Source organism: Mirounga leonina, unplaced genomic scaffold (assembly GCF_011800145.1).
Source record: "Mirounga leonina isolate KUSES-001 unplaced genomic scaffold, KU_Mleo_1.0 Mir_176, whole genome shotgun sequence".
In the NCBI taxonomy this organism is placed as follows: domain Eukaryota; kingdom Metazoa; phylum Chordata; class Mammalia; order Carnivora; family Phocidae; genus Mirounga; species Mirounga leonina.
In genome coordinates this window covers 22,122,756-22,135,937 of record NW_023270454.1, presented here as the reverse complement: position 1 = coordinate 22,135,937, position 13,182 = coordinate 22,122,756, and the positions used below count along the sequence as shown (strand labels likewise).

The 13,182-nt window shown below is 38.9% G+C and overlaps 1 pseudogene; it reads left to right on the top strand.

Annotated features, from left to right (window-relative positions):
- The first annotated feature begins 6,827 nt into the window (after positions 1-6,827).
- On the top strand, positions 6,828-11,087 carry LOC118022524 (annotated as a pseudogene).
- The last annotated feature ends 2,095 nt before the right edge of the window (positions 11,088-13,182 follow it).

Here is a 13,182-nt window from a genome sequence, read left to right as displayed (position 1 = left end):
AATTAGATCTATTTCAGTATATTAAAATTAAGAACTTTGTAATTCATCAAAAGATACACATTAATAGATTTTTAAAAATCCAAGAATGGAAAAAGCTATCGTAACATGTAAAACGGGACAAAGATTCATATACAAAACATGTAACAAAAAAAAAACTACAAAACATTAGAAAAGGCACAAAGAGTAGGAAAAAAAGACAGAAGGCTTGAACAGACACTTCATAAAAAAGAGACTGAATGGCTAAAAAATGTATGAAAGAATGCTCAGCCTCATAAATAATGAGAAGATGCAAATTTAAATCATAAGGAAATTCTACACACCCACCAGATAGGCAAAAATTAAAAAGTCTGGGGGCGCCTGGGTGGCTCAATCAGTTGGGCAGCTGACTCTGTTTTGGCTCAGATCATGATCTCAGGGTTGTGAGCTAGAGCCCCACGTTGGGTTCCACGCTCAGTGCAGAGTCTGCATGAGATTCTTTCTTCCTCTCCCTCTGCCCTGCATGCTCATACTCTCTCTCTTTCTTTCTCTCTCTCTCTCTCTCTCAAGTAAATAAAAAAATCTTTTTAAAAAATAAGAATAAATTAAAAGTCTGATGATATCAAGTACTGACAAGGACATGGAACATTGAGAACACTCATACCACTTCTGGCAGGCAAAATGGCTATGCCACTTTAGAAAATAGTTTGGCTTCTTCTACTAAATTTGAAGATATGTTTATCTTATGACCCAAAAAGGGCACTCCCTTGAGAAACTTGTGTGCATGTGCAAGAGGAGACATGTAAAGACGGTCACAGCCACGTTGCTTATATGATCCAAAAGTTGGAAGCTACGATGTGTCCATCAACAGTAAATTGTCTCATGTATTCATGCATGGAGAAGTACCTGTCAATGAAATTGAATAAACTACAGCTGCACAAAGCAAGTAAAAGCATTAAGCAAAAGAAGCAAGATGCAAAAGAATATATACAGAATGACTTCATTTATGTAAAATTCAAAACAAGCAAAATGAAACTGTTGTGTTTAAAGATACACACATAGCTGGTTAACTCTGCAGAGGTGGTAAAACTATAAAGCTAAATAAGGACTTGACCATCATTAAGGATTGTGGTCAACCTAACAAGGTTAAGGTTTGGGTTGGGGTTCAAGTTCAGGTTCAGGTTAGGGTTCGTGAAGGACAGAGTATGAGGGGGAGAATATGAATAGCAAGGAACTTCTGGTGTGCAGGCAAGGCTCCATCTCTGACCTGGGTGGTAGTTACACGGGTATTCGCTTTATAATTTTTCAATAAACAGTACCTTTAGGTTTTGTGCACTTTTCTCTATCCAGGATTTATTTTACAGTATAACCAGATTGAAAAAAATATATATTTTTCCACTAGAAAATGAAATCATTTTCATTTCCACTAGAAAATATGAATCAAAGCACACAAATTTATTTCTTATAGACCCTTTTGGGTTAATTATCTTTAGCTCAGAAAATATTTGCTCCCATTAGAATAATTCTGATTTACTGACCTTTTATTCCTTGCATCTCCACAGACTAGAAATCTTTCTCTATACCTCTAAACTTGGCTCTCAGGAATTTTTCTTTATGGAGACTATAACTACTGTCATGGGAATGATATTCAGATAGAATCGAGATAAGCTATAATCAAAAAGATAAAAGTCAAATAACTGGGAAGAGTTTAATGCCAATGGGAAAGATAGCGATCGATGGTATCTTCCTGACCACAATGAGAAAAGCCTGATAGGTACAATCTGCTGTCCTAAATGTGATGGGGGCCCAGGTGCCTCAGATGGCCATGGCTGCTCTGTCTTGGTTCATGCTCTTTTCAATTCTCTCTCTACCCAGCTGATATATTAACATTTTAAATTAAAAAGAAAAATGAAATGTCTTGCTTGGGGGATCTGGAATATTTGACTATTCTGTTGCTGCTGCAACTGCCACCTCATAATCGTGTAGCTTATTATCCATTCATTTCTTCACTGAACATCCAATTGATCAAACACAAAACATTGCTGGGCACTGCTCTTCAGAAGCTCTGTCCATCATATACTTTTTAATCTCATATAATCTCCAGCAATGTTCTGGGGTAGGCAGGGAATACGTTGTCATTCATTGTTTGGGTTTTTTATTTGGATTTTGTATCCGTTCTCTTTAGCCGTGAACAACCCAGCCCCAAACGTAGCGAAACACCATTTATGGAGCTCCAATTCTGCGAATCAGCCAAGGCAGGTTCCTCTGGTCTGGGTTAGCTCAGCTAATTTTAGCTGGGCTCACTAGTGATTCAGCCAGCAACTGGCTGACCTAGGAGGGCCTCGCTCAGTGTCCGGCCACGAGGACAGGAAGACGGGGCCACTCGTGTTTCATCATTCTGCAGGCTAACCCAGGCTTCTTCAGGTGGCAGTCACAGAGCTCCAAGAGCAGCAAAAGGGCAAGGCCAATGGGCAAGCACGCTACAAGTCTCTGTGCACGTAGCGTTCGCTCAAGTCCATGGGTCAAAGCAAGTCACACGGTCCAGCCAGGAGCCAGTGTGGGAAGATATATGCAAAGGGTGAGAATGTAAAAGTTGATAAATCTGTGGCCATCTTTGCAATCCACCGCAGTCCTAAAGCGCCTCTCCTAAGAACACACTGTTAGTGCATGGCACTGAAAGCACAGCTCATGGCTCCTCACCTCCGGTTCAGGGTTCTTTCCATCCCGGCAAACAAACAGGGAAGAGAGGAAGCTAATGGAGGTAGGAACCGGGGAGCGTGTGCAGGGGAAGATGATCAGGAAGTCACACAGGGTAATTCAGATTACCAGGTTCCTCAGTTAAAGTGGTTAAGATAGTGAAATTAACTAAGCAAGTGCCACATGTCGTTTTGTTTTATGCAATGCCAACCAATGTTCTATTTTCTAAAGTAAACATGCAATATTTAATAATATGTAATATTATTGTAACATATAATATCTTTTTTAAATTTATAAAGACAAAAAAGTCATAAAGAAAGGCCAGCATCATCTTACCAAGAACAGCGTCACTGCTGTTTTCTATTAGCTGTTTCAATTCAGAACAAGAAGAAAGACCAAGACCGTTTTAGTCTTCTCCAATCACAAATCTAATTTGTTTGTTAGTTGTATTGATACTTAATTTACATCATATTTGAAATTTTCCAGGTTTAAAGAAAAATCCTTAGAGACAACCCCTTTAGGTGCACTTTCCTGATCAAAGTACAAATTGGTACAACATTTCAGAAGATTAATTTATAAATATGAAGGTGTGGAGAATGTAGTTAATTAATTTGATAAAATCAATGAGGCTACATGTTAAAGCGGAAAGAGGATACTAAATTAAAAGTCAGGAAAAATAATTTTTTCAGAATGTTCTAATCATCAACAACATAAAATGTGAAGAGCACTAATCATCCATCCCATCCTCTTACATCCCTTCTCCCTCACCGCATCTCCCCAGGATCACCATCTCAACACAGCTTCCTAGAGATCATCAGGAATCCTATATTTCCCTAGGAAGTGCACACAATATTTAAGTCAGTTTCACAAAGTGGATGCCCATTAAATGTGGCTGACTAAATGACATCTAAAACAAAGAATACAGTAAAATATCACAGCTATTGCCCCAGGAATATTTACTTTATCAGTAGTACTGTAAATGCTGCGAAGAGTGTTCAGTCCCCAGGGGCACTCCTCATTTGCAACTTTGGTTTTCCACTGTGCTTATCTCACATGAAGAACATGGCAGCTCAGCCCACAGTTTGGAAAAGTCAACAAGCATAAGTACATGAGGGGGCGTGTTTGGCTCATACTCCTGCACTTACTAGCTCTTAATTCTTTTTTTTCTTTTAAAGATTTTATTTATTTATTTGAGAGAGAGAGAATGAGAGACAGAGAGCATGAGAGGGAGGAAGGTCAGAGGGAGAAGCAGACTCCCCGCTGAGCAGGGAGCCTGATGCGGGACTCGATCCCGGGACTCCAGGATCATGACCTGAGCCGAAGGCAGTCGCTTAACCAACTGAGCCACCCAGGTGCCCACTAACTCTTAATTCTTGAGCAGGATGTTAGTGCTGAGACTCAGGGTCTTCCTCTGTAACATGAGGATCTCAGCACCTACCCCAAAGACTATGTGAAGGATTGAATAGAATCAATCTGTACATAGCATGTTCAGCACAGAGCTCATCGGGGATACTCTTTACGTGATCATCTCTATTATTACTACTAATATAGTCATTATTAGACAAAAATTTAAAAAGTGTTGGTTCACAAACTGAGACAATAGGGGAAACCAGAAGATCTATTTCTAGATAATTCCCAGATTTTTCTAAAATTTTCTAAAGTTCATTAAATTTCATTTACAGCAAACCAGAGAAGCTATTTCCTGATGTCCTCTCATGTATTAATTAGTTTGCCCAGACCCTTGTTTATGCTACCTGCAGCTCCCTTTCCCTATTCAGAGGACAGATGTTATTGACCTTCCTTCATTCCCATCAGGACACTGCTCTGTCTTACCAGAGTCTCTGACCATCTTTCTATGTATATTTAAAAACACCACAAGGATTAAAAAAAAAAAAAAAAAAAATCAAGCTGATAAAGAAGCAGCCTAGTTCTTTATTTAAAGAAAAAAGTTATCTTTCTGAATAAAGATTAGAGATTTCAGTGCTAATATCCTTCTTGAAAAAAAAAATCATGTTTTCATGCAGATATAAGGAAGAAAGTCAAACTCTTTGCAAGGGGCAAGCCTTACTCCTCATTGAGCCCTCATTGTTTCATAAATAATAATAGGTACACTGTAGGAGGAGAATATCTTATTGAAACAATAAATGGCCCCTAAGGACCTCAAAGGGCTTTGAGGAGACTGCTATTAATTTTCCCAATCACCCTGTAGCAATAAAAATCTCAGTTCACAGAATTAAATTGAGATCTCAAGAGTCAGGTGGCAATTGCACAGTAAAGAGGTCCCCCAGTGGTCTACTTTCTGAAAATATTTTGGTCATTTTCATGAAGGGTTGTTATGAAAAATGAATACCAACAGTTCAAAAACTTTGTCAGTTATTCTGAAAAAAAGTTTTCAAAGAAACTAGGCAAGTCTGACTTTCCCTTCAGGATTACTTTAAGAATTGACTGAAATGGATCAGAGGGAAAAAATCTGAAAAAATAAAGGAGAATATGCAAAAAAAAAAAAAAAAGTATGCTAAGAGCTAGCTGTGTTCTCCTAAGACATAAGCACTAGGCATGACTTCACTCAGAGATGTGGATTCAAAGGATCTTTCATATAAAATTGTTTGGGGTACACCAAAAAGTCTATTCCAATTAAAACTATTTTCTCTAACAGTTCCTACTGTGATTCTCATTCATTTAGAGTAATTCATCAGGGGCGCCTGGGTGGCTCAGTTGGTTAAGCGACTGCCTTCAGCTCAGGTCATGATCCTGGAGTCCCGGGATCGAGTCCCGCATCGGGCTCCCTGCTCGGCAAGGAGTCTGCTTCTCCCTCTGGCCCTCCTCCCTCTCATGCTCTCTGTCTCTCATTCTCTCTCTCTCAAATAAATAAAATCTTAAAAAAAAATTTTTAGAGTAATTCATCAACTCCTATAATAATGACTCTGAGAAGGGTACCACAATAAGTCATTGTTTTAGTGTGAATATTTTAGTGTATTTTAGTGTAAATTCATTCTAAATTTCATTTAGAAAACTAAACAGACTAGATTTTTTATATATATATATCAAAGGGTGTAGATACAGAGCATATCTGCTGGGATACCACAATGGTGAGTCCTGAGCAAGCAAAAGATCATCAGAGGAATAGACACAGTTGATGTTGAGGGACAGAATGCTCAGACTGTGGTCAGGCAACTTTCTCCAAGCCTCAACTCCCGCCTGGTTAAAGAGGAATAATTCTGTCTTACTTAGCTCTCAGAGTCACAGTGAAAATCAGATTCAATAATACTTTAAAATACTCAAATGTTTCATTCAAATATAAAAAATTAAAGAATGGGTCCTAGAAATATGGCAGAGGGTCATAGGGACAAAAAAACATTCAGACAGCATAAGAGTGATGATATAAATAAATGAATACATAGATAAATAATATAAGAAATGTCAGTTACTAAGTTTTGCTTGAAATTTCTCCTGGAAAACACTGTAGATATTTTTTATTCAAGGACATAAAATAAGGATAAAAATAAGACAAGTTGCTGCATTAAATGAAGATTTTCTAACATTTCTAAAAAAACCCTGGAGACATGAAAGTAAGTCTCTTTCCTTGATCTCTCCTTAAAGAAAAGGCAATTGCCAAAAAAAAAAAAAAAAAAGTGGTAGATTTTCAAGCCCTGATGTGCACAGATGCCCATGAGATCTGAAATGAAAAAAAAAAGCAAGCTGCTGAACTATATTCTTAGATTTCATTATTTATATGTATGTTTGTAAATGCAGATAAAAAGATCTAGAAAACACACTAAACTATTAATGGTGTTACCTCAAGGGAGAAGAGTGAGGCTGGGGAAAGCTGGGAAGGACTTTCTTTACACTTTTGTCATATTTGAAAAATTTCTAATCATACACTTCAGGATCTAAAAAAAATAGCGTGATAGATATTATGATAGACATGTGCAGTTTCTTACCATGGGGGATGAGCTCAGCTGAGCCTTGATAACTAAGCAGGAATCAATCAGATGGAAAATGGGGGAAAGGCACTTATGGCAGAGAACTAGCATGTGCAAAGGCTCGGGGGCTTAGCAAGAGGAGAGCTATCCAATATATATAGTAGTTTAGTAAAAGCAAATCTTAGGTAGATATGGGAGAAGAGTGGAGGGTGATGGTAGAAGGCTGATCGCATGGCCTGGGTAAGATGTTAAGGAATCTGAACTTTTTTCGAGCCACTAGGAAGCCATTGATGAGTTTGGGGCAGAGAAGTAACATGCTCCAGTTTGTGTTTTAGGGAGATGCCACTGGAAACAGTGTGAAGAATGGATGGACTAGAAGGAAAAACAATTAGGGAAGCACTTATTACATCAAGGAAAGAGTTGTTGAAGGCCTGAACTGAAACCATGGACAGGAATCAATAAATTATTGGTTATTGGCAACTTAAGTTTAAAATGGAGATCCTGGGTATTTACCCCAAAGCTACAAATGTAGGGATCCAAAGGGGCACGTGCACCCCCATGTTTATAGCAGCAATGTCCACAATAGCCATACTATGGAAAGAGCCTAGATGTCCATCAACAAATGAATGGATAAAGAAGATGTGGTGCATATGTATATATATATATATATATATATATATATATATATATGGAATATTATGCAGCCATCAAAAAATGAAATCTTGCCTTTTGCAACAATGTGGATGGAACTAGAGGGTATTATGCTAAGTGAAATAAATCAGTCAGAGAAAGATAATTATTGTATGATCTCACTGATATAAGGAATTTGAGAAACAAGACAGAGGATCTTAGGGGAAGGGAGGGAAAAATGAAACAAGATGAAACCAGAGAGGGAGACAAACTATAAGAGACCTAATCTCAGGAAACAAACTGAGGGTTGCTGGAGGGGAGGGGGGTGGGAGAGATGGGGTGGCTGGGTGATGGACATTGAGGAGGGTATGTACTATGGTGAGCACTGTGAATTGTGTAAGACTGATGAATCACGGACCTGTACCCCTGAAACAAATAATACATTATATGTTAATCAATTGAACTTAAATCTTAAAAGTTAAATAAATAAATAAATAAATAAATAAATAAATAAATAAATAAAATTTTGAAAATAAAATAAAATAATTAAAAAATTTAAAAAAATAAAATGGAGATCCAGTCAAGAGATAAGGCTTTAAGAATCAGCATTTCCCCAATATATGTTAAGAAAAAAAAAAAAAGAAGAAGAAGAAGAAGAAGAAGGTAGCAGGAGGGGAAGAATGAAGCGGGGGAAATCAGAGGGGTAGACGAACCATGAGAGACAATGGACTCTGAAAAACAAACTGAGGGTTCTAGAGGGGAGGGGGTGGGAGGATGGGTTAGCCTGGTGGTGGGTATTGAGGAGGGCACATTCTGCATGGAGCACTGGGTGTTATGCACAAACAATGAATCATGGAACACGTCATCTAAAACTAATGATGTAATGTATGGGGATTAACGTAAGAATAAAAAAAATTAAAAAAAATAATAAAATATATAAAAGAAAAAAAAAAGAATCAGCATTTCCCAATTCTATTATTCATGTTCCCCACCACAATCTAAGAAAAACCCATATTATTTTTTACTTGATAAATTTTTGTTGACTCACATTAAGCCCCTATTGAGCAGGAAAATCACAGGTTTGATGCACTGTGATTTTCTAATACACCTTAATATAAGCACATAAACTCTAAAATTCTGTAAGTCTATATTATTTAGCCAAAATCTCCCTTGGAAAATTGATCCCCAAAGATGTTTTAAGTAATTTGTCCAAGGCTTAGCTTAGACCAAGCAGAGTCTCCAGATCTAGCAACTCAGAAATGCAAATTCCCAGGCCTTAGTAAATCAGAAATTCTGAAGGTGCAAGGGAACAATCTATATTTTAAGAAACATTCCATGTGAATTTGATGCCCCAACCCAAAGTTTGAAAACCACTATTTTGAGCCACCCACAGATTTCTTCAGCGCAGAACCTGAGGCAATCAGGAGAAAACAGGTGAGATCATTTCCAAGTCAATGCTCTTACATCTAATAACATCTGTTACTCTTTTTTATTATCCACATCCATACTGTGCCTTTTAGAACTCATGCTCAGTTCACTGAAAACCATTAAATAAATCAATTGAGGATGAAGATGCATTAGTGGTTTTCTAGATCTCTAGTGTACCATTTCTCAAATTCCAGTCATTCTCATACCACAGTTACTACCTTCATAGTTCTGCTCGCACTGTGTATCACATATTATGTACATATATTATTTACTTAAAGTTTTTCTTTAAATAAATTCCCTTTTTTTACTTTAATAAATTAAGGGACAAATGTATACTATTACCATCACTGGAAAATCAGTATCACTTGCCGTGAGTAAAAGCTAACCACAAAGATAAATACAGTGTTAGATTCTATCCCTGTTTGTCAAAAGTTCTGCTCTTAAAAACCGCATTCCTCTAGGAGTGCCTAGTGGCTCAGTCAGTTCAGCATTCAACTCTTAGACTCAGGTCATAATCTCATGAGTCATGAGATCATCCCGTATGGGGCTCTGAGCTCACTGGGGAGTTTGCTTAAAGATTCTCTCCCTCAGCATGTTCTGCATGGGGCACTGGGTGTTATGCACAAGCAATGAATCATGGAACACTACATCAAAAACTAATGATGTAATGTATGGTGATTAACATAAAAATAAAAAAGTAAAAAAAAAAAAAAAAGATTCTCTCCCTCAGCACCTCCCCCCCTCGAACACTCACACACTCTCTCTCTCAAATAAATAAATCTTAAAAAAATAAAATAAAATAAAGAACTGTATTCCTCTATTACCAAGTGTGGTTAGCCCATATTAGAACAGTATTCAACTTTTGTACCTAACTTGATTAAAGCATTAAATGGACATAAAGTTCTCATCATGATTCAGGATTAGTTAACTGTATGAGCATGAGCCCCCAAAATCATTCCATTCCAGCAGTGGTTCATATGCCATACTGCAGGAAATTCTGGCTTAAACCTTATTTACAGGATAGATAGACCCTGAGAATGCACAGATCTAGAACAGGAAAGTTCTAAAAATAAAATGTTCATATTTACGAAGCGAACAGAAAAAGAGCAAATAATGGTGACTAGAACACCATGTCTGGCCTCAACTGAGAAGGAAGACCTAAAAGGGCTGTAGAAAACTGGACACAAGAATTGCCAGTCAACCCAAGGGAAAAGCATAGGAAAAGAAAGTACCAGCAAGAATGAATGACATAGCACAAAGATCTGCCTTCCAACCAACCCTAAACCCAAAGCAATGACATAAACAATTTTATTTTATGAAAGTCCATACATTTTATAAAAGTACCACCAATGGAACAGGAATTTTAAGAAATTCCTGAAAGAGGGGCGCCTGGGTGGCTCAGTCGTTAAGCATCTGCCTTAGGCTCAGGTCCTGATCCCAGGGTCCTGGGATCGAGTCCCACATCAGGCTCCCTGCTCAGCGGGAAGCCTGCTTCTCCCTCTCCCATTCCCCCTGCTTGTATTCCCTCTCTCGCTGTGTCTCTCTCTGTCAAATAAATAAATGAAATCTTAAAAAAAAAAAAAAAGAAATTCCTGAAAGAGATAATTCCCCTTCCTTTCTCCCTCCTCTAGCTATCGAAGCTGCCCAAAGGGAAGAAGGTGAAGGGGAAGAAGGTGGCCCTGGACCCTGTGGTCATGAAGAAGCAAGAGGCCAAAATGGTGGTCAGTCCCCAGTTTGAGGAAAGGCCGCAAAACTGTGGCATTGGATAGGACATACAGCCCAAAAGGGACTTCTCTCACTTTGTCAAATGTCTTCTCTGCATCTGGTTGCAGCAGCAAAGGACTCTTCCCTATGAAAGTCTGAAAGTTCCTCCTGCAATTAACCAGTTTGCCCAGGCCTTGGACTGCCAAACAGTTACTCAAGGGCTTAAGCTAGTCTACAAACACAGACCAGAGACAAAGCAAGAGAAGAAGTGGAATTTTTGGCCTGAACTGGGAAGAAAGTTGTCAGCAAATGGGATGTCCCCACTAAAAGGGCGCTTGTTCTTCAAGCTGGGGTTAATACTGTCACTAACTTCATGGAAAACAAGAAGGCTCAGCTAGTAGTGATTTCACACGATGTGGATCCCATTGAGCTGGTTGTCTTCCTGTCTGCCCTGTGTTGTAAGATGGGGGTTCCCTACTGCATTATCTAGGGGAAGGCCAGGCTGGGGTCCACAGGAAGACCTGCACCTCTGTCCCCCTTGCACAGGTGAACTTGGAAGACAAAGGAGCTCTGGCTAAGCAGGTGGAAACTATCAGGACCAATGACAGTGACAGATATGATGAGCTCCACTGTTCCTGGTGAAGCAGCATCCTGGGTCCAGAGTCGGTGTCTTGCCTTGCCAAGCTGGAAAAGGCAAGGGCTAAAGAACTGGCCACCAAACTGGGCTAAGTGTACAGCTGTTGGGTTTTCCATACATAAAAGTAACAAAAGTTCTTTTTCAGCCAGTGTCAACGGGAGGAAAGGAGGGAGGGAGGGAGGGAGAGAGAGAAAAAGAGAGGAAAAAAAGAAAAAAGCCAGATGACATCAAATGCATGATGAAACAAAACCATACCCCATGTGCACACTGAGAGAGGTCCAACAAGTTTAACAAAGATTAACAAGTTTATCAAGGTTTAACAGGGATTATTTCAAAGTAGGAAGCATTATAGATAGCCCCCTTTGTTCATCTACATTATAACAAAAATCAGCTACATTATTTACATTGTAATAAAAGTTCCATAGTAAGTAAACAGTATTTGTGATACTGAACAATATTTTTAATTAAATGAGTGTATTCATTTTCTGTTGCTGAGTATCAAATTATACTAAAACATAGCCTGTTAAAACAACGCACATTTATTACATCACAGTTGCTGTAGGTCAGGAATCTGGAGATGGCCAGCTGAGTCCTCTGCTTCATGGTCTCTCACAAAGCTGCAGTTAAGGTGTTGGCTCCGGGTCTGCCATCTCATCTGTGGGCTCGACCGGGGAATGATCTGCTTCCATGGTCGCTCAGTCATTGTTGGCCGCATTCAGTCCTTCGTTGGCTGTTGGGCTGAGGACCTCAATTCCTCACTTGTTCTTTTCTGGAGGTGGCCCTCCGTTTCTTGCCTAGGGGCTTTTCCAACATAGTGACTTGCTTTATCAAAGTACACACAGGCCAAAAAAGCGATGGAGAGAGTCTGCTAGCATGAGAAAAGTCCCAATATTTCATGATCTAATCATTGAAGTGGCATGCCCTCAACGTTGCCATAAATGACAGGAGGTGGGGCTCACTGGCAGCCACTGCAGAGGCCGCCTTATCCAGGGGAGTCCTTCTCACCCAAATAATTACATTTAGGTCTAGAGAGACACTAAAACTATAACCAAGCTTTTCGTTCTACAGGTGAGGAAACTGAGACACAGGGGGATTCTATGACTCATTCAGGTCCAGTCTAAAGTGAGAACTAAGGTCTGCTGCGCCCCATTTTAGTATTTTTTTTTACCCTACACTGCAGCTGCTTCTAAAGCCTAGGACAAGTGCCACATGCCGATAGCTCCAGCCCACTGACCATTCTCCCTCTGAAGGGTCACCGGTAACATGAATTCTCTATGTCACTTCCATGGTAGTTAACCAAACAGTGCCTTAGGGACTGTTTAATGTTCTAGAGTGACTGCCTTAGCTCCCCCTAAAACCTCATCTGACAAAGAACTGTTTCATGCATCCTTTTGTCCCCTGTAAAGGAAATCCTAGGAGCTTCCTACCCACAAAAGAAACATAGCGAAATGTGTGTTGACAGATAAAACTTAAAAACTGCAAGAAAGCATAAATGTTAGAGAAGGAAAAATTGTATAACTTGCTTTTGACAGTCATATAATATCCTCAAATTGTCAAATAGAAATCTCCTTAAGTAATCTTTTATTGAATAACATAAGGTCAGTGAATTAATAGGAGCAAGGGTCAGCACTGTCCATCTAGTAAAGTTCAATACGAGAAAACCTGGAGACTGAAATTAATTCCCACCTCTCAGCCCCTGGCCCTGGGCTGGTTAGCATTTTCACTCACTGGGTTCTGCATCTGCATGAGGAGAGCTGCGGCCTATGTTATTAGAGTGTAAAAGATATATAACTGACAGAGAAACACTTAAGAGCGTGCAGACCATTGAAAATCTATACAAAACATTCAACATTTGAGAAGTGAAAAATCACAATTTCTTTTATTCCTCTTCCAATGCCTGAATCCACTCTCCTTTCCTCTATATGAAACAAAAATAGATCCCCAAATAAACTGGAGGGTAAAACCAGTACTTACAAACTCCTCAGTGAAAACCAATAGCTGCACATTCCATCCAAGGCATTATGAATTCCTCCATTTTATAAACTTCAAGAGGTAACAAGAAACTATGAAGATGACATGTTTCATTTTTGAGACATTCTGGATAAAATAAAATACGATGCATGGCTTCCTCAAAATTCAAAGACTAAGGAAATATTCTAATCGATATAGTAGAGTAGTTATACTAAA